The following is an 18689-nucleotide window of genomic DNA, read 5'->3' on the forward strand; positions in this document are numbered from 1 at the left end:
TTATCAACAAATTTTGTTGAAAATAAGAAAAAGTTTTGGAGTGAGATTAACAAGTTAAGAAAGCCTAGAGAACAAATGGATTTGTCAGTTAAAAATAGGAGAGGAGAGTTATTAAATGGAGAGTTAGAGGTATTGGGAAGATGGAGGGAATATTTTGAGGAATTGTTAAATGTTGATGAAGATAGGGAAGCTGTGATTTCGTGTATAGGGCAAGGAGGAATAACATCTTGTAGGAGTGAGGAAGAGCCAGTTGTGAGTGTGGGGGAAGTTCGTGAGGCAGTAGGTAAAATGAAAGGGGGTAAGGCAGCCGGGATTGATGGGATAAAGATAGAAATGTTAAAAGCAGGTGGGGATTTAGTTTTGGAGTGGTTGGTGCAATTATTTAATAAATGTATGGAAGAGGGTAAGGTACCTAGGGATTGGCAGAGAGCATGCATAGTTCCTTTGTATAAAGGCAAAGGGGATAAAAGAGAGTGCAAAAATTATAGGGGGATAAGTCTGTTGAGTGTACCTGGTAAAGTGTATGGTAGAGTTATAATTGAAAGAATTAAGAGTAAGACGGAGAATAGGATAGCAGATGAACAAGGAGGCTTTAGGAAAGGTAGGGGGTGTGTGGACCAGGTGTTTACAGTGAAACATATAAGTGAACAGTATTTAGATAAGGCTAAAGAGGTCTTTGTGGCATTTATGGATTTGGAAAAGGCGTATGACAGGGTGGATAGGGGGGCAATGTGGCAGATGTTGCAAGTGTATGGTGTAGGAGGTAGGTTACTGAAAGCAGTGAAGAGTTTTTACGAGGATAGTGAGGCTCAAGTTAGAGTATGTAGGAAAGAGGGAAATTTTTTCCCAGTAAAAGTAGGCCTTAGACAAGGATGTGTGATGTCACCGTGGTTGTTTAATATATTTATAGATGGGGTTGTAAGAGAAGTAAATGCGAGGGTCTTGGCAAGAGGCGTGGAGTTAAAAGATAAAGAATCACACACAAAGTGGGAGTTGTCACAGCTGCTCTTTGCTGATGACACTGTGCTCTTGGGAGATTCTGAAGAGAAGTTGCAGAGATTGGTGGATGAATTTGGTAGGGTGTGCAGGAGAAGAAAATTAAAGGTGAATACAGGAAAGAGTAAGGTTATGAGGATAACAAAAAGATTAGGTGATGAAAGATTGAATATCAGATTGGAGGGAGAGAGTATGGAGGAGGTGAACGTATTCAGATATTTGGAAGTGGACGTGTCAGCGGATGGGTCTATGAAAGATGAGGTGAATCATAGAATTGATGAGGGAAAAAGAGTGAGTGGTGCACTTAGGAGTCTGTGGAGACAAAGAACTTTGTCCTTGGAGGCAAAGAGGGGAATGTATGAGAGTATAGTTTTACCAACGCTCTTATATGGGTGTGAAGCGTGGGTGATGAATGTTGCAGTGAGGAGAAGGCTGGAGGCAGTGGAGATGTCATGTCTGAGAGCAATGTGTGGTGTGAATATAATGCAGAGAATTCGTAGTTTGGAAGTTAGGAGGAGGTGCGGGATTACCAAAACTGTTGTCCAGAGGGCTGAGGAAGGGTTGTTGAGGTGGTTCGGACATGTAGAGAGAATGGAGCGAAACAGAATGACTTCAAGAGTGTATCAGTCTGTAGTGGAAGGAAGGCGGGGTAGGGGTCGGCCTAGGAAAGGTTGGAGGGAGGGGGTAAAGGAGGTTTTGTGTGCGAGGGGCTTGGACTTCCAGCAGGCATGCATGAGCGTGTTTGATAGGAGTGAATGGAGACAAATGGTTTTTAATACTTGACGTGCTGTTGGAGTGTGAGCAAAGTAACATTTATGAAGGGATTCAGGGAAACCGGCAGGCCGGACTTGAGTCCTGGAGATGGGAAGTACAGTGCCTGCACTCTGAAGGAGGGGTGTTAATGTTGCAGTTTAAAAACTGTAGTGTAAAGCACCCTTCTGGCAAGACAGTGATGGAGTGAATGATGGTGAAAGTTTTTCTTTTTCGGGCCACCCTGCCTTGGTGGGAATCGGCCAGTGTGATAATAAATAAAAAAAAAATAATATATATATATATATATATATATATATATATATATATATATATATATATATATATATATATATATATATATATACAACACTGCGCTAGCCAAGGACTCGAACCCATGCTGCTTTGGCCTGCCTCATGGTGGGTGAAAACACATGACGCCCTAATCCACTGAACCATACGATCCTTAAGAGTAGCGCATCCAACGGAACTCTTAAGGAACGTATGGTTCAGTGGATAAGGGCGTCATGTGTTTTCGCCCACTATGAGGCAGGCCAAAGCAGCATGGGTTCGAGTCCTTGGCTAGTGCAGTGTTGTTATTGATTATAGTACAATAGAAATATTAGGAGCTGCATGCAAGCAACTGTTTTGAAATGTTGAGACACTAACACGTGAAACAATACTACTACTGTTTATAACATTACTACTGCTAATCATAAAAATAATAATAACAATAATAATAATAACTATAGCAATTACAACAACAACAACAACAACAACAACAACAACAACAACAACAACAACAACAACAACAATAACAACAACAACAACAACAACAACAATAATAATAATAATAATATGAAGGAGAAGAAAAGCTAAGAAGCATGTGACTACAAGTTCATGATGGAGCCAGACTCTGGGATAATCTAACAGGCTACAAACAATCACACTGGGATGGCCCAGTAATGGAGAATATAATCTCAGCAATGCTTAAGAGTGTGTAGAGCAAGGACAGAGCTCGCTTCCTGGCGGTGATAGATTTAGATTTTGCCACCGAAGTGGCTAGTTTATTGTGCACCCCATATCCATCCTGTGGACGGTAGCGCGAGAGCATGTGGATACACAAAAGGCCTAGGAACTAGGCCCCAAAGGGTTAACAGGAATGCATATGGATTTATATCTACATATCTATAGTTCACTTATCTGTTACAAGCAAATTTAGGAAATTTGCTTAGTATATCTGGTATCTTATTTTCATTAATAAGATATCTTGACATGTCACATAGGTTATTATACTGTCTGTCTCTGTATTCCTCAATAAGTGGACAATTAAGCACATAGTGTTCAAGAGAGTGACCATATGCCTGATCACATAATTTACATTTAGTTTGATCATCATCTGTGTGTCTCCCAAACTGCCAGAAGTACTTGTAACCAAGCCTAAGCCTGGCCACTACAACATCAGTCAGTCTGTTGTTGTAGTGGCCAGGCTTAGGCTTGGTTACAAGTACTTCTGGCGGTGAGAGCTTCTCATGCGGGTGATTTTCTGCTGGCTCTCCCCACTTCCTTCCTTGCGACACGCATCGATCTCAGAGCAGCTAGTTTTCTGCTCTAGCGATTCAGGGCTGCAGTTAACAGGGGTTATGCTTGTTACGTCCCGGGTATGCGCCCAGCTCTGAGGAGCTGGATGAGATATTGGTAATTCAATTTTTGAATTGAAGTGATAATACTGGCTTTGCTCTCTCCCTGTCTCTCTCTCTCTCTCTCTCTCTCTCTCTCTCTCTCTCTCTCTCTCTCTCTCTCTCTCTCTCTCTCTCTCTCTCTCTCTCTCTCTCTCTCTCCCTCTCTCATTTTTGACAAAATAACCAAAGTAGCATAATTAACCATTAGTCTTGTCTATAACAATGAGAGCATCAACAGCTGTGCTGCAGCTCAGCCCCGGGCCAGGAGTTCTCAATCATTAGAAATCGCTAAACTCGTAGGGGTCGTACTACAGAACCTAGGGATTGAGAGACAAACATACTTGATCTGAGGAAGGTGTGAGTGGCCCAAGTTTCCTGGATGAAGAGCGTTTCTCCACCATTAGGGCCCAGTCCTCGATTCCCCTGAATCTTCTTTCTGTTACCTTGAGTGCTGAAAAAAGAGACAAAGATGTTGTGTACTGCGAGCTTTTAGTGGCAACATTTCGCCCACAGACTGGGCTTCATCATATCACCACCAGATCTGTCTGTGACTTGATAAAGCCCATTCTGTGGGAGAAACGTTGTCAATAATGAATCGCATTTTACCGCATTTGTCTCTTTTTTTCACGTGTTGATATTGTATAACATTTCTTTCAGTTCTGTGAGGGTTCTGCCCTCGCTGAGACATAGCACTGAGTTCTTAACCTTTGTCTTCTTTCTTATGTGGCTGTGGAGCAGCTTCACTTTTGATTTTGTCTTTGATGTTATATCGTCCTCATACCAGCGGTCTGTCTTCCTTTAATTCTAACATATTCATTCTCAACTCCTCTACTTGTCTTCCTTCCTCTCTACATCTTCCGTGCACCTTTGCCACTTGCTTACTACTGCTAAATGGTTATAACTATGACCATAATTTTTAAAGGAGTGGACCGGCGAGCCAGCGGAAGGCCTCGGTCAGATGACCAGAAGCTCCAACGGCGGGTCATCCTCTGGTTAAGACCTGCGTCAGGAAACATTTGTCATGTTTCCTGATGAGTCTTACCTAACCTAACCTGCTACTTGCTTTGTTATCTCTGCTGTTCATGTTAAGCCATTTGCTCTCTCCGTGTTTCCTATTTCCATTTTCTTGATTGGTATGATTTATTTTTGTGGTCTGGTATATTCTTTGTCCCTCCTCCATACTGTGAGCTGTATGTCGCTCCCTGTTCCCTTGTATTCTCAACCCTTACGCTAACAGCTGAGATAATTTATAATAGAGGACCAAGATCAAGGGGACACAGGTAGAAACTGAAGATACAGATGGGAGACAAGGAAGTACTACTTCCTTCAGGAAAACTGTCCTCCTAGCATAGTCTTCTCTCTTCTTTGGTTTTCTTATCGTCCCTTCTTTCCCTTCTATTTAGTCCCTCTTTTCTCAGGTGTTCATAGATTAGCACAGTGTGCTCACTCCCTCATAAAGATATACCAAAATTATTTTCTCCCACAGCATGCCCGTTTCACTTCAGGCATAGACCACATCTAGTAGTGCTGGTTTATCTTCTGCTTTAGATTTTTGCGGTTTATTTTATATGTTGGCTCACGGCGACTTCAACTGCAATCCCCATCAGCGTTTTTTTGTAGGTTCATTGGTGAGTCCCGGCCCGGGTCTTCTCCAGATGGTGACCCGGCCACATCAGCATCGCTATGCATGTTCCCGATCTTTCACACCAGTGGTAAGTCACCCAGTCTACTCCCTGGGTGAGATCTCTAATATTGTGCCATGTTCTCCTGGCTCTTTATTGTCTTCTAGCTCCTGTCTCAGTCTCCTGTTGTTGAAGGAGTCAAAGGAGGGGAAGGGTCTGCTATTGCTGAGCTGGGTCTAAAGGTCGCTATTGTTATTACACTGTTTGTGTGTTCTTACCTATATGTGGTTGCAGGGGTCGATTCACAGCTCCTGTTGCTTTTGTGTACGTGCGTGTGTGCAATAGGGTGGGGCATCATACACACTGCAGATGGTCAGTGCCCTGGTATGACGCCCGCATGCCACCCAACCTGGCACTAGACTGGGAAGGAGGCGAGGGAGAGAGAGAGAGAGAGAGAGAGAGATTGTGTGTCTCATAACAATAAAAATGCTTTCAAATGAGCTGATGTAGGTAACAGCTCTTAGCTTGCCAATAAAGTTAGGAATCCTTAACCTGTAATATAGCTGTCAAGGGATCCGTAACCTTGTCAAACCCTGTGTAAAAAAAAAAAAAAAAAAAAAGAGAGAGAGAGAGAGAGAGAGAATATGAAAGAGAGGGAGGGGGTACATTAAAATGGAGGGGGCACTGGGAGAGGGGGGGGGAAGAAGGATATTTTGGATGAAGTAATGTTATTGTTATATAGGAAGGTAGTTACGTAGGGAGGTAGTTATGTAGGAAGGTAGTTTTGTAGGGAGGTAGTTATGTAGGAAGGTAGTTTCGTAGGGAGGTAGTTATGTAGGAAGGTAGTTTTGTAGGGAGGTAGTTATGTAGGAAGGTAGTTTCGTAGGGAGGTAGTTATGTAGGAAGGTAGTTTTGCAGGGAGGTAGTTATGTAGGAAGGTAGTTTTGCAGGGAGGTAGTTATGTAGAAAGGTAGTTTTGTAGGAAGGCAGTTATGTAGGGATATAGTTATGTAGGGAGGTAGTTACGTAGGGAGGTAGTTATGTAGGGAAGCAGTTATGTAGGAAGGCTAGTTATGTAGGAAGGTTAGTTATGTAGGAAGGCTAGTTATGTAGGAAGGTTAGTTATGTAGGAAGGTAGTTATGTAGACTGGCAGCTTGTAACGAGTTAGTTAAAGAGGAAAGTAGTTATGTACGTAGTTACGTAAGAGGATAGTTAATTGGGAAAGCAGTTATGGAGAGAGCAAGTTATAAAAGGCAGTAGCTATATAAGGAAGTAATTACAGAAGGAAGTAGTTAGAGAGCGAGGTAGTTATAAAGTGAAGATGTTATAGAGGGAGTTAGTTATGTACGGACGTAGTTACGTAGAAAGGCAACTATGTAGAGAGGGAAGACCGACCTCTTAAGGTCAACTCTGGTATGGTCTTCGTGATTAAGGGTGTCAAGGGAGGGAGGTGGTAGATATTGGGTATTGGATGGTATGAGGGTATGTGGGTGGGTGGGTATGGCAGGTCAGATCCACGAGTGGGAAAGCCCTGGGTGCCTATTAAAACCCCGCATCGTATAGGCCAGTAGGCCTATAACTTGAAAACGCTCACCTCTGACCGGAACTTAAGAATAGAGGAACAGTGTGGTAGGCCTACTGGCCCATGGTAGGCAGGTACTTCTCAAACCCAACCCTTCTTACTCGCGTATTTATCCATGCTATTTTTAAAGCTACTCGAGTTGTTAGTTCCGATCACTCGTCAGTTTGTTCCACTAGTCCGTGAGGTGACCCGCGGCCTGGTTGGTAGAGCACTCAGCTCACATACTGAGGGGGTTCTTGGTTCGATCCCCGGCAAGAATGAAAACTTTCGGCATGTTTCCTTACTCATGTTACCCCTGTTCACCCAGCAGTAAGTAGGTACCTGGGTGTTAGTCGACTGTTGTGGGTCGCATCCTGTGGGGAAAGGTTGGGGGGAGGGAAATATACCTTAGACAGAGCTGGAATTTTAAATTAGCTGAGTTAGTATTACAGCTGTGTGTAAAAAAAAAAATTGTTAAACAGTACTTTCCTATATCCTTTCCAAATCTAAATTCATCTATCTTGAATCCATTATTTCAGGTCCTTACTTGGTCAGATATCCTCATATTCTACATAAAACTCCCTTATTTATACTTTCTTTACCAGTGAACGGGTTGTCAACTCTTGGGATCTGTGCCAAAAGATTTCAGTTGTTTCCTGAGTAACAAACCTCCAACAGCAGCATCTGTCTTCTGCCTGTACTCCTCAGTCACCTCTCCTCTCCTCTCCTTCTGCAAGACACTGCAGGTTCAGAGCGCTCAATCTATCTTGGTTTGCAGTATTCCTTATAATGATTAAGATACATGTGTAACATTTGGGTATCTTTATTGTTGAAACGTTTCGCCTATAGTCTTCTTCAGTCAAATACTGAGGTAGCGGTGAAATAAAGGTGATGTAATCAGTCCATCAACCTTGGAGAAAAAGTATTTGAGGTGGTCAGTCCCTCAGTCCTGGAGAAGAGTTCATCTCCATGGAGCTGAACTCTTAATTCTTAAAATTAATTCTCGTAATTCTCTACACGTTTCTTAAAAGTATTTTTTATCCATTCCGTTGTAGGGAAACCAAAACTGCGCCGCGTAATCCTTAGCTATGATGCGTAGACATACAGAATAACCTTCAGGCTTCTGTTTATTCTCGCGTGGACAAAGACACTTTTGCAAAGTTTAAGACCTTTAATGAAGAAACGTTTCGCCACAAGTGACGAAACATTGCCTCAATAAATGTCTTGGACCATGGAAAAGTGTCTGTCACCAGACTCTGGGTAACAACACATCTGTTATCAATCCGTTGATTATACTTCTTGATATAAATCCCAACATTGTCAGTAAAATACCTCCTGAATAAATCACATGTGCAACAGTTAGGTATCTTTATTCCGAAATGTTTCGCGTATACATTAGGCTTCTTCAGTTGAATACAGAGGTGGCAAATATGGAGACAGCAGAAGCGGTGGAGAGGTGAAGATAATGTGATCAATCCATCAGCCTTGATGACAGTACAGCACATGTACTTTTAACAAGATTGAAGGACTGATCACATCGACTCCAGGCTGAGGGACTGATTACCTCAAACTCTTCCTGATCTTCAACCATTCTTCTCTGTATCGGACTGAAGAAGCCAATGGTTGGCGAAACGTTCCACAATAAAGATACTCAAGTGTTGCGTAGATGTCTAATTCATCATACCCCCTCTGATATGTTGCTTAATATAGACCTAATCTGCAATGTCTTTCTGTTAGTTTAACAGTAGGCTTACGACAGTGCTCTTATATTGCTGAGCTTTCATGTGTTGTCAGCATCAGAGATGTTGACTCTAAGATCCTCAGCGGTGCTTCACTGACGCACCCAGCTATTACCACACCCAGACACATTTACCCCCATATAAAACAATGCTTCTGGATTATGAGAAGTAGAGCAATGTTATGGGTGGATGAGCTTGAGTCATGAAGGGTGGGATGGTGTTATGGGTGAGTGAACTTGATTCATGAAGGGTGGGATGGTGTTATGGGTGGGTGGACTTGATTCATGAAGGGTGGGATGGTGTTATGGGTGAGTGTACTTTGTTCATGAAGGGTGGGATGGTGTTATGGGTGAGTGTACTTTGTTCATGAAGGGTGGGATGGTGTTATGGGTGAGTGTACTTTGTTCATGAAGGGTGGGATGGTGTTATGGGTGAGCGGACTTGGTTTATGAAGGGTGGGATGGTGTTATGGGTGAGTGGACTTGGTTCATGAAGGGTGGGATGGTGTTATGGGTGAGTGGACTTGGTTTATGAAGGGTGGGATGGTGTTATGAGTGAACAGACTTGGTTCATGAAGGGTGGGATGGTGTTATGGGTGAGTGGACTTGGTTTATGAAGGGTGGGATGGTGTTATGAGTGAACAGACTTGGTTCTTGAAGGGTGGGATGGTGTTATGTGTGGGTGGACTTGGTTCATGAAGGGTGGGATGGTGTTATGAGTGAGCAGACTTGGTTCATGAAGGGTGGGATGGTGTTATGGGTGAGTGGACTTGGTTTATGAAGGGTGGGATGGTGTTATGAGTGAGCAGACTTGGTTCATGAAGGGTGGGATGGTGTTATGGGTGAGTGGACTTGGTTTATGAAGGGTGGGATGGTGTTATGAGTGAGCAGACTTGGTTCATGAAGGGTGGGATAGTGTTATGGGTGAGTGGACTTGGTTTATGAAGGGTGGGATGGTGTTATGAGTGAACAGACTTGGTTCATGAAGGGTGGGATGGTGTTATGGGTGGGTGGACTTGATTCATGAAGGGTGGGATGGTGTTATGGGTGAGTAGACTTGGTTCATGAAGGGTGGGATGGTGTTATGGGTGAGTGGACTTGATTCATGAAGGGTGGGATGGTGTTATGAGTGAGTAGACTTGGTTTATGAAGAGTGGGATGGTGTTATGGGTGAGTGGACTTGGTTTATGAAGAGTGGGATGGTGTTATGGGTGGGTGGACTTGGTTTATGAAGGGTGGGATGGTGTTATGGGTGGGTGGACTTGGTTTATGAAAGGGGAAGTCGGTGGTGTAAAGGGGGAATAAGCTTTCTTTTTGCTTTGTTTTTATTTAACTATAGCAGATACATCTGCAGTGTGCTGTTAGCCCCACACTACATGACAGTTATATAGTAGGAACAAAAGCTGTTTTCCTGTCATATTCCACCACGCAGGATGGGTCATATACAGTGATGAAATCTGTCAGACTGTTAGACTTCAGTAGGGCAATGCATATTATTATTATTATTATTATTATTATTATTATTATTATTATTATTATTATTATTATTATTATTATTATTATTATTATTATTATTATAAAAATTTTGCAAGGCGTGGCACCAGAGCGTTAGAGAGGCGACACCAGAACACTGTTCACTGTTCCTGGTACTGTGAACAAAGCAGTATGGCTGATACATTCAACATTAGCATCACATGCGAGTGACGCACCAGAGGCAGGTTACTGGACAATATAACCTGTTCTTGGCACACTCAAAGTAATCAATGACGCTGAATCAATACCCAAGATGCGATCTGAGATTGTTTTAAACCTTAAAAAAAAACTTACTAATAATGCTGGAGAATTGAATTGATACTAGACAGGTTTTTAACGAAGCTGATTCGACTAACATTTACCTAATGAATCACACCATGTATGTTACGTTATAATTCATACCATATACATTATGACGCATTATACCGTCACCTCGCAATATAAATACGAGAACTGGACTAGAGTCTTCACGCTTCGTCACGTCATCGGAGGTGTCGCAGCGTCACGACCCGGGCGAACTCCAGAGAGGTGCCAGTTTTTCACGTCCGGGGAGGTGCCAGGCACTTTGGGGTAGAGCCAAGGAAGGATGGGATGGGCGTTTGAGGTATGGCATCCTCACCCTCACCCCCTCAGTGCTCGCTGTCGTTTGTGGCACCCTTAATGCATGTAGCACCTGTGACTGCAGTGCCACGTGAAGCATGTGTGGCTCATCGCGTATGTGAGACATGAAACACGTTTCAAACACTAGTAGTATCCCACATGAACATCATCAATCATACGATGAGCATTTCCAAGCTTTCGCGATTCACAAGTAACCTACACGCAGAGAGAGGCTTAAACGACGTTTCGGTCAGCGCAGGACCATTATCAGGTGATTTGATTATATTTAGGACGGACCGAAGCGTCTGAAGTTTTATTTGCCAAGTGTGAGTTAGTTGTTAGTTGTTACAGCCACGACGTTGTGACTTGTGCTGGTCTTAGTATCAAGTAGTTAGTTGTTGCAGCCACGACGTTGTGACTTGTGCTGGTCTTAGTATCAGGTTGTTAGTTGTTGCAGCCACGACGTTGTGACTTGTGCTGGTCTTAGTATCAGGTTGTTAGTTGTTACAGCCACGACGTTGTGACTTGTGCTGGTCTTAGTATCAGGTTGTTAGTTGTTGCAGCCACGACGTTGTGACTTGTGCTGGTCTTAGTATCAGGTTGTTAGTTGTTACAGCCACGACGTTGTGACTTGTGCTGGTCTTAGTATCAGGTTGTTAGTTGTTGCAGCCACGACGTTGTGACTTGTGCTGGTCTTAGTATCAGGTTGTTAGTTGTTGCAGCCACGACGTTGTGACTTGTGCTGGTCTTAGTATCAGGTTGTTAGTTGTTACAGCCACGACGTTGTGACTTGTGCTGGTCTTAGTATCAGGTTGTCTTCCCAGCTCAGACTTGATTTTTTTTTTCAGATTGTCTTTACCAGCTAAGAGCTCTTAGTTTATCTCAGCTTCCTTTAATGCCTGGTCCTAGCTAGCATGTGTCACACATATGATGCGACACTGCCAAGCCTGGTCCTAGCTAGCATGTGTCACAAACATGATACGACACTGCCAAGCTTAGTCCTAGCTAACATGTGTCATGCACATGATGCTACCCTGACAAGCCTAGTCCTAGCTAACATGTGTCATGCACATGATGCTACCCTGACAAGCCTAGTCCTAGCTAACATGTGTCATGCACATGATGCTACCCTGACAAGCCTAGTCCTAGCTAACATGTGTCATGCACATGATGCTACCCTGACAAGCCTAGTCCTAGCTAACATGTGTCATGCACATGATGCTACCCTGACAAGCCTAGTCCTAGCTAACATGTGTCATGCACATGATGCTACACTGCCAAGCCTGGTCTTAGCTAGCATGTATCACACGCATAATGCGACACTGTCAAGCCTAGTCTTAACTAGCATGTGTCACACACACGATGTGATATTAAGAAGGACTACTAAGGTTTAGTAAACTATCTCTGAGCAACAATTACTGTCCCAAACAATCAACACAATACATATATATTGAGACCGTATCCATCAAAGGGGGAAGATGACTCGATACTGGTGAAGGGCTCTTGATCCAAGAAATTGAAGCCACCCAATCCCCCTTCCTTGGATCAGACCTGATTATCTCCCTTTTCTCCAGGGGCTGTATGATCCGTACAGGTTTAGCGATTCTCCTTGAATGCGATGATAACAGTAACTGCCGAACTGGGTCATGAAACTCCTGTCTATATATATATATATATATATATATATATATATATATATATATATATATATATATATATATATATATATATATATATTGTTGTAACCAGGGTCGAGTGGTACTTAATCAATAACAACACTGCGACTAGCCGAGGACTCGAATCCATGTTGTTTTGGCCAGCCTCATAGTGAGCAAGATTCACATGGCGCTCTAACCCACAGGACCGCGCAATTCCACAAGAATCACACACCCAGCAGAGCTAGGTATTTTACCGTGATCGGAGGACATAAGCTGGTGTGGGCGCCTCTGAACTAATTTCATTCTACTCCCAGTATGTTGTACTCGCCTCTCATTTATATTTTATTTTATATTCTCTGTAATCCTTTAAGAAAAACTATTTGAGTTTTTAAGCAAATTAAATTTTATAGAACTGATTGAGAGAATTCTCAAATTTGTTCACACAGCCCAAAATTAATAAGAAAATACTTAGCTATTTTATGGGAAATATTTAATTTAACAAAAAAATTGGCAAATTAAAATTTACGCAACTCAAAGTGAATGTTAAGTTTTCTTTTTAACAAAACCCAACAACGGTGAAAGTTTGAAGCTGATCAGAAAAGGCATTCTCCAGAAACTGATCCGGTTCCAATGTTTCAAAGTTTTTAACAATGTCAGTAAAATTTCAACTTGACACCAACTGCAACTCAAGTTACGAGGCGTCAACTTCTTATATTTTGAAAACGACCAGAGGAAGCATTCTTTAGTTATTGAATATAAATGAATATCACTATTACTCAATAAAATTGGCAAATTGGGATTTATTCCGTCCAATAACAACATGAATCTTGTGTTCAGGAAGCTACACCAGTGGTTAAAATTTGAAACTGATCGGAAAAGTCATTCTCTAGTTATGTCACGGATTCCAAGTTTAACTGACAATTTTAATACATCAACAAATTTGCCCACACAGAAACGAAACATAATGGCTACTATCCTGGCCCTAAGATACATCACCCATTAAATATTAAAGCCGTTCAGAAAAGGTAAACTGAAATTTATTTAATACGATATAACGGGAATAAAAATGTCACGCTATTAATATCTTCTTCAGGAAAGAACTATCACACATTCTCCCACAGGTTGTACAATAAGGGAAGCAGTCTGTCGCCTCCTCAGACTCGCATAAAATGGTCAGATTTGCACTTACACGCTTGAACTTCACTCTACACCGTCGTCGAATTAGGATGCAACTTTTTTAAGTGCTTGAAGCTCTGCCACTGAGGGTTCTGGAAGTTATCTGAGCCATTCCAGGATCTTGGGAATGTTTAACAACTTCGCTCATAGGATATATGCACATGCCGATTGCTTCAAGAATCTGGCCCTAGTTACTGTACACTTGCCGAGTGAGTGAGGAGGAAAAAAAATTAGGCGAGAACCTTCTTCGGGAACACATTAAGATGTTTCTTCAGGATGTTTACATCGTGAGGAGTATATCTCTTAGTGTAAATATGCTGAAAGTTCACTTTAATCTCTATTTTAGGGTTTAAAGTATCTTTTACTACTGATGAAAAGGTCATATGCATCCTCGTATATATATATATATATATATATATATATACACACACTGATCTCTGGCTGAAGGAGACTCGAACCTACGAACCTTACGACAAGGTACGCAGTGCTTTAAATAACAAAAAGGCACAATACCGTGACTGGAACGATACACAAATAACCCGCACATAAAAGACAGAAGCTTACGACGGTCCGACTTGGACCATTGACAAAGTCACACTGAGTGTGACTTTGTCAATGGTCCAAGTCGGACCGAAACGTCGTCGTAAGCTTCTGTCTTTTATGTGCGGGTTATTTGTGTAACGCAGTGCTTTACCAATCTACCCACACTGGACAATACCTTGGCGTGTAGCTTGCGCTACACGTTTGATCCAAGGCAGCTAGCTTTCATGGAGAAGGCTTACAGCTTTTCATCTCATCCCCTGCATGCATCAGCCTTACTAGAGATTTTAACAATGCAAGGAATTCGCGAGAGCAGGCGAAATATACACAAACACTGATCTCTGGCTGAAGGAGACTCGAACCTACGAACCTTAGGACAAGGTACGCAGTGCCTTCTCCCTGAAAGCTGGCTGCCTTGGATCAAACGTGTAGTGCAAGCTACACGCCAAGGTATTGTCCAGTGTGGGTAGATTGGTAAAGCACTGCGTACCTTGTCCTAAGGTTCGTAGGTTCGAGTCTCCTTCAGCCAGAGATCAGTGTTTGTGTATATTTCGCCTGCTCTCGCGAATTTCTATTTATATATATATATATATATATATATATATATATATATATATATATATATATATATATATATAATGTATGTATGTATATATATATGTATATATATATAAAGTGTATGGTAGAGTTATAATTGAAAGAATTAAGAGTAAGACGGAGAATAGGATAGCAGATGAACAAGGAGGCTTTAGGAAAGGTAGGGGGTGTGTGGACCAGGTGTTTACAGTGAAACATATAAGTGAACAGTATTTAGATAAGGCTAAAGAGGTCTTTCTGGCATTTATGGATTTGGAAAAGGCGTATGACAGGGTGGATAGGGGGGCAATGTGGCAGATGTTGCAAGTGTATGGTGTAGGAGGTAGGTTACTGAAAGCAGTGAAGAGTTTTTACGAGGATAGTGAGGCTCAAGTTAGAGTATGTAGGAAAGAGGGAAATTTTTTCCCAGTAAAAGTAGGCCTTAGACAAGGATGTGTGATGTCACCGTGGTTGTTTAATATATTTATAGATGGGGTTGTAAGAGAAGTAAATGCGAGGGTCTTGGCAAGAGGCGTGGAGTTAAAAGATAAAGAATCACACACAAAGTGGGAGTTGTCACAGCTGCTCTTTGCTGATGACACTGTGCTCTTGGGAGATTCTGAAGAGAAGTTGCAGAGATTGGTGGATGAATTTGGTAGGGTGTGCAAAAGAAGAAAATTAAAGGTGAATACAGGAAAGAGTAAGGTTATGAGGATAACAAAAAGATTAGGTGATGAAAGATTGAATATCAGATTGGAGGGAGAGAGTATGGAGGAGGTGAACGTATTCAGATATTTGGGAGTGGACGTGTCAGCAGATGGGTCTATGAAAGATGAGGTGAATCATAGAATTGATGAGGGAAAAAGAGTGAGTGGTGCACTTAGGAGTCTGTGGAGACAAAGAACTTTGTCCTTGGAGGCAAAGAGGGGAATGTATGAGAGTATAGTTTTACCAACGCTCTTATATGGGTGTGAAGCATGGGTGATGAATGTTGCAACGAGGAGAAGGCTGGAGGCATTGGAGATGTCATGTCTGAGGGCAATGTGTGGTGTGAATATAATGCAGAGAATTCGTAGTTTGGAAGTTAGGAGGAGGTGCGGGATTACCAAAACTGTTGTCCAGAGGGCTGAGGAAGGGTTGTTGAGGTGGTTCGGACATGTAGAGAGAATGGAGCGAAACAGAATGACTTCAAGAGTGTATCAGTCTGTAGTGGAAGGAAGGCGGGGTAGGGGTCGGCCTAGGAAAGGTTGGAGGAGGGGGTAAAGGAGGTTTTGTGTGCGAGGGGCTTGGACTTCCAGCAGGCATGCGTGAGCGTGTTTGATAGGAGTGAATGGAGACAAATGGTTTTTAATACTTGACGTGCTGTTGGAGTGTGAGCAAAGTAACATTTATGAAGGGATTCAGGGAAACCGGCAGGCCGGACATGAGTCCTGGAGATGGGAAGTACAGTGCCTGCACTCTGAAGGAGGGGTGTTAATGTTGCAGTTTAAAAACTGTAGTGTAAAGCACCCTTCTGGCAAGACAGTGATGGAGTGAATGATGGTGAAAGTTTTTTCTTTTTCGGACCACTCTGCCTTGGTGGGAATCGGCCAGTGTGATAATAAAAAAAAAATATAAAAATATATATATATATATATTTATATATATACATATATCTATATATATATATATATATATATATATATATATATATATATATATATATATATATATATATATATACACACGAGGTTTTTAATATGGAAGCAGTGGGCGTTCAAAAATAGCAAGCACCTTCTGGCTGCAGCAGTAAAACTGCATTTGAAGTTCCGATACCAAACGTAAGAGCACATTATCGTGCATAGTCATGAGCAGCCATGGGGGCAGGGCACCCATCATGTCATACACTTGTATCTTATACCCACGGGTGAGTGCTAAGGTGTAGGCACCCTGAAACCCAGGCAATAATATTAGAATCGTGTAAATGCATTACACAACACCATCACTGCTGGCACTGTTGCCCCAGACACTGTTAACATGATTTACTTGCCGGTCTCGATCATATAGGCCACAGGGCCGCTAAGTGAAGCTAGTATGCCACCAGGGCCAGCTTGGCACTCAGGCCATGCCAGGGTGCCAAAGTATTAGAGCTACGGGAACTAGAGCCAAGCCTCCTCGGTCGGTTCAACAACAACAACAGTTCAGTGGGTTATTAGCGAGCTAGAGCGCTGAGTTGTAACGAAGAGCTGTAAAGACGTTGTAACGAGGTGTTACTCTCTGTCCTGGTCGTTGTTATGAGTATAGGAGGACAAGGAATTGAAGAAATAAGGAAGGGAAGGGTAAGGGAGGGATGGAAGTAAAAACATTAACCTGTATTATATCGGAGAAAAAACTGAGAGATAGAAAATTCTGGAGAAAGGAAGCGACATACAAACACGTACAACCGCCTAAGATTTTGTGTCTTCCGCTTCTCCAGTATCATTCTCTAAATTAGGTTGATAAAAATACTGATTGGCGAAACGTCTCCCCAATAAAGATATTCAAGCGTTGATCATGTGTCTTATTAAGCCACCTCGTAAATACACACACACACACACACACACACACACACACACACACACACCTAGTAGCGATCAGTGAACAGGCGGGGCCAGGAGCTATGTATCGACCCCTGAAACCACAAATAGATGAGTACAAATAGGTGAAATAGGTGAGTACATACCTGACGATACTGGAGGACAGGAGAAATAGAGGATATATGATAACGACTTATAAAATACTGAGAGGAATTGACAAGGTGGACAGGGACAGGATGTTCCAGAGATGGGACACAGTAACAAGGAGTCACAATTGGAAGTTGAAGACTCAGATTAATCGCAGGGATGTTAGGAAGTATTTCTTCAGTTACAGAGTTGTCAGGAAGTGGAGGCAGGATCCATACATACCTTTAAGAAGAGGTATGATAAAGCTCATGAAGCAGGAAGAGCGACCTAGTAGCGACCAGTGAAGAGGCGGGGCCAGGAGCTGTGAATCGACCCCTGCAACCACAACTAGGTGAGTACAGCCTCAACACTGAAGTGACAAAAGCAAAACATGCTCTTATTCCTTTGACGTCGGTGAAAGGGCTCTTGATCCAAGGAACTGAAACTCCCCCTTCCCTTTCCTAGGTCAAACCTTATTTCCTCCCGAATATAACAATAACATTGTCCGTCTGAGACAGACCATGAAATCAGAAAAATCTCCCGTGAGAGATGTTTTAGAGTAACGATGTGGCTCTATCTCCATGATTAATAATAATATTGTGTATCCATCAGGGGAACCTGTTAATAGTTGCTTGACATTTTCTTCCTCCAAAGTTTTCATTTATAAATTAAAAACATTCCAGCCCTGAGGTAGAGGGGGCTGGGCTTTGTGGATCCGGGGATACCTTTCCCGGATAACGCAAAGCCCCGAAGCATACTTGGTTATTGTTAAGTATTCCTGAAGGAGTACCTTTCAGCGACTGACTAACTTTTTCTCTTTCTCCTTCACGGTTCTCGTTGATAACTTGTGAACGCTTCGTCCGATCAGTTTCAAACTTTTAACGCTGGTGTACTATGACAGGAAAGTTCATTAAACTAATTTCATGTGCAAGGTCCCTCTGGTCAGATTCATGGAGACTGTTTCGGAGAAGGGTGGTGGCCTGGTGGCCTCGTGGCTAGGGTTCGATTCCCGGCGGGTGGAAACATTTCGACACGTTTCCTTACACCTGTTGTCCTGTTCACCTAGCAGCAAATAGGTACCTGGGTGTTAGTCGACTGGTGTGGGTCGCATCCTGGGGGACAAGATTAAGGACCCCAATGAAAATAAGTTAGACAGTCCTCGATGACGCACTGACTTTCTTGGGTTATCCTGGGTGGCTAACCCTCCGGGGTTAAAAATCCGAACGAAATCTTACCTTATCTTATCTTATCTTATCTTAATGAGAGGGTAGGTGAGAGATGTGGAGGGAGGCAGGGAGAATAAATGGTGGCAGAGGGAGAGACAAGGGACGAATAAGAAGACAGATGAGACATTTGAAGTTTCTGAGTTATAACTTGAGAAAAGCCTCTTCCGGTGGACTTCAAACTTTTGACACTTGAGTATTTTAATCATAAGTTTAGGACTGTTAGTGAAGTGTGTAGGTGCTAAGATGCCTTTTTTTTATAGAGTGTAGCAGCATTTTGATTGAAATAAATAACGTAGGTGAAACGTTTCCTCTAATGAATGTCCTGAACTGTACATTAGATCTTTTTCCA

The 18689-nt window shown here is 42.4% G+C and overlaps 1 protein-coding gene across 2 annotated transcripts in view; it reads right to left on the reverse strand.

The window, feature by feature from the left end:
• LOC128692109 (uncharacterized) overlaps window positions 1–18689 on the reverse strand; it is a 219840-nt gene that overhangs the window by 159924 nt on the left and 41227 nt on the right. The window lies entirely within an intron of this gene.

Source organism: Cherax quadricarinatus, chromosome 15, assembly GCF_038502225.1.
Source record: "Cherax quadricarinatus isolate ZL_2023a chromosome 15, ASM3850222v1, whole genome shotgun sequence".
In the NCBI taxonomy this organism is placed as follows: Eukaryota; Metazoa; Arthropoda; class Malacostraca; order Decapoda; family Parastacidae; genus Cherax; species Cherax quadricarinatus.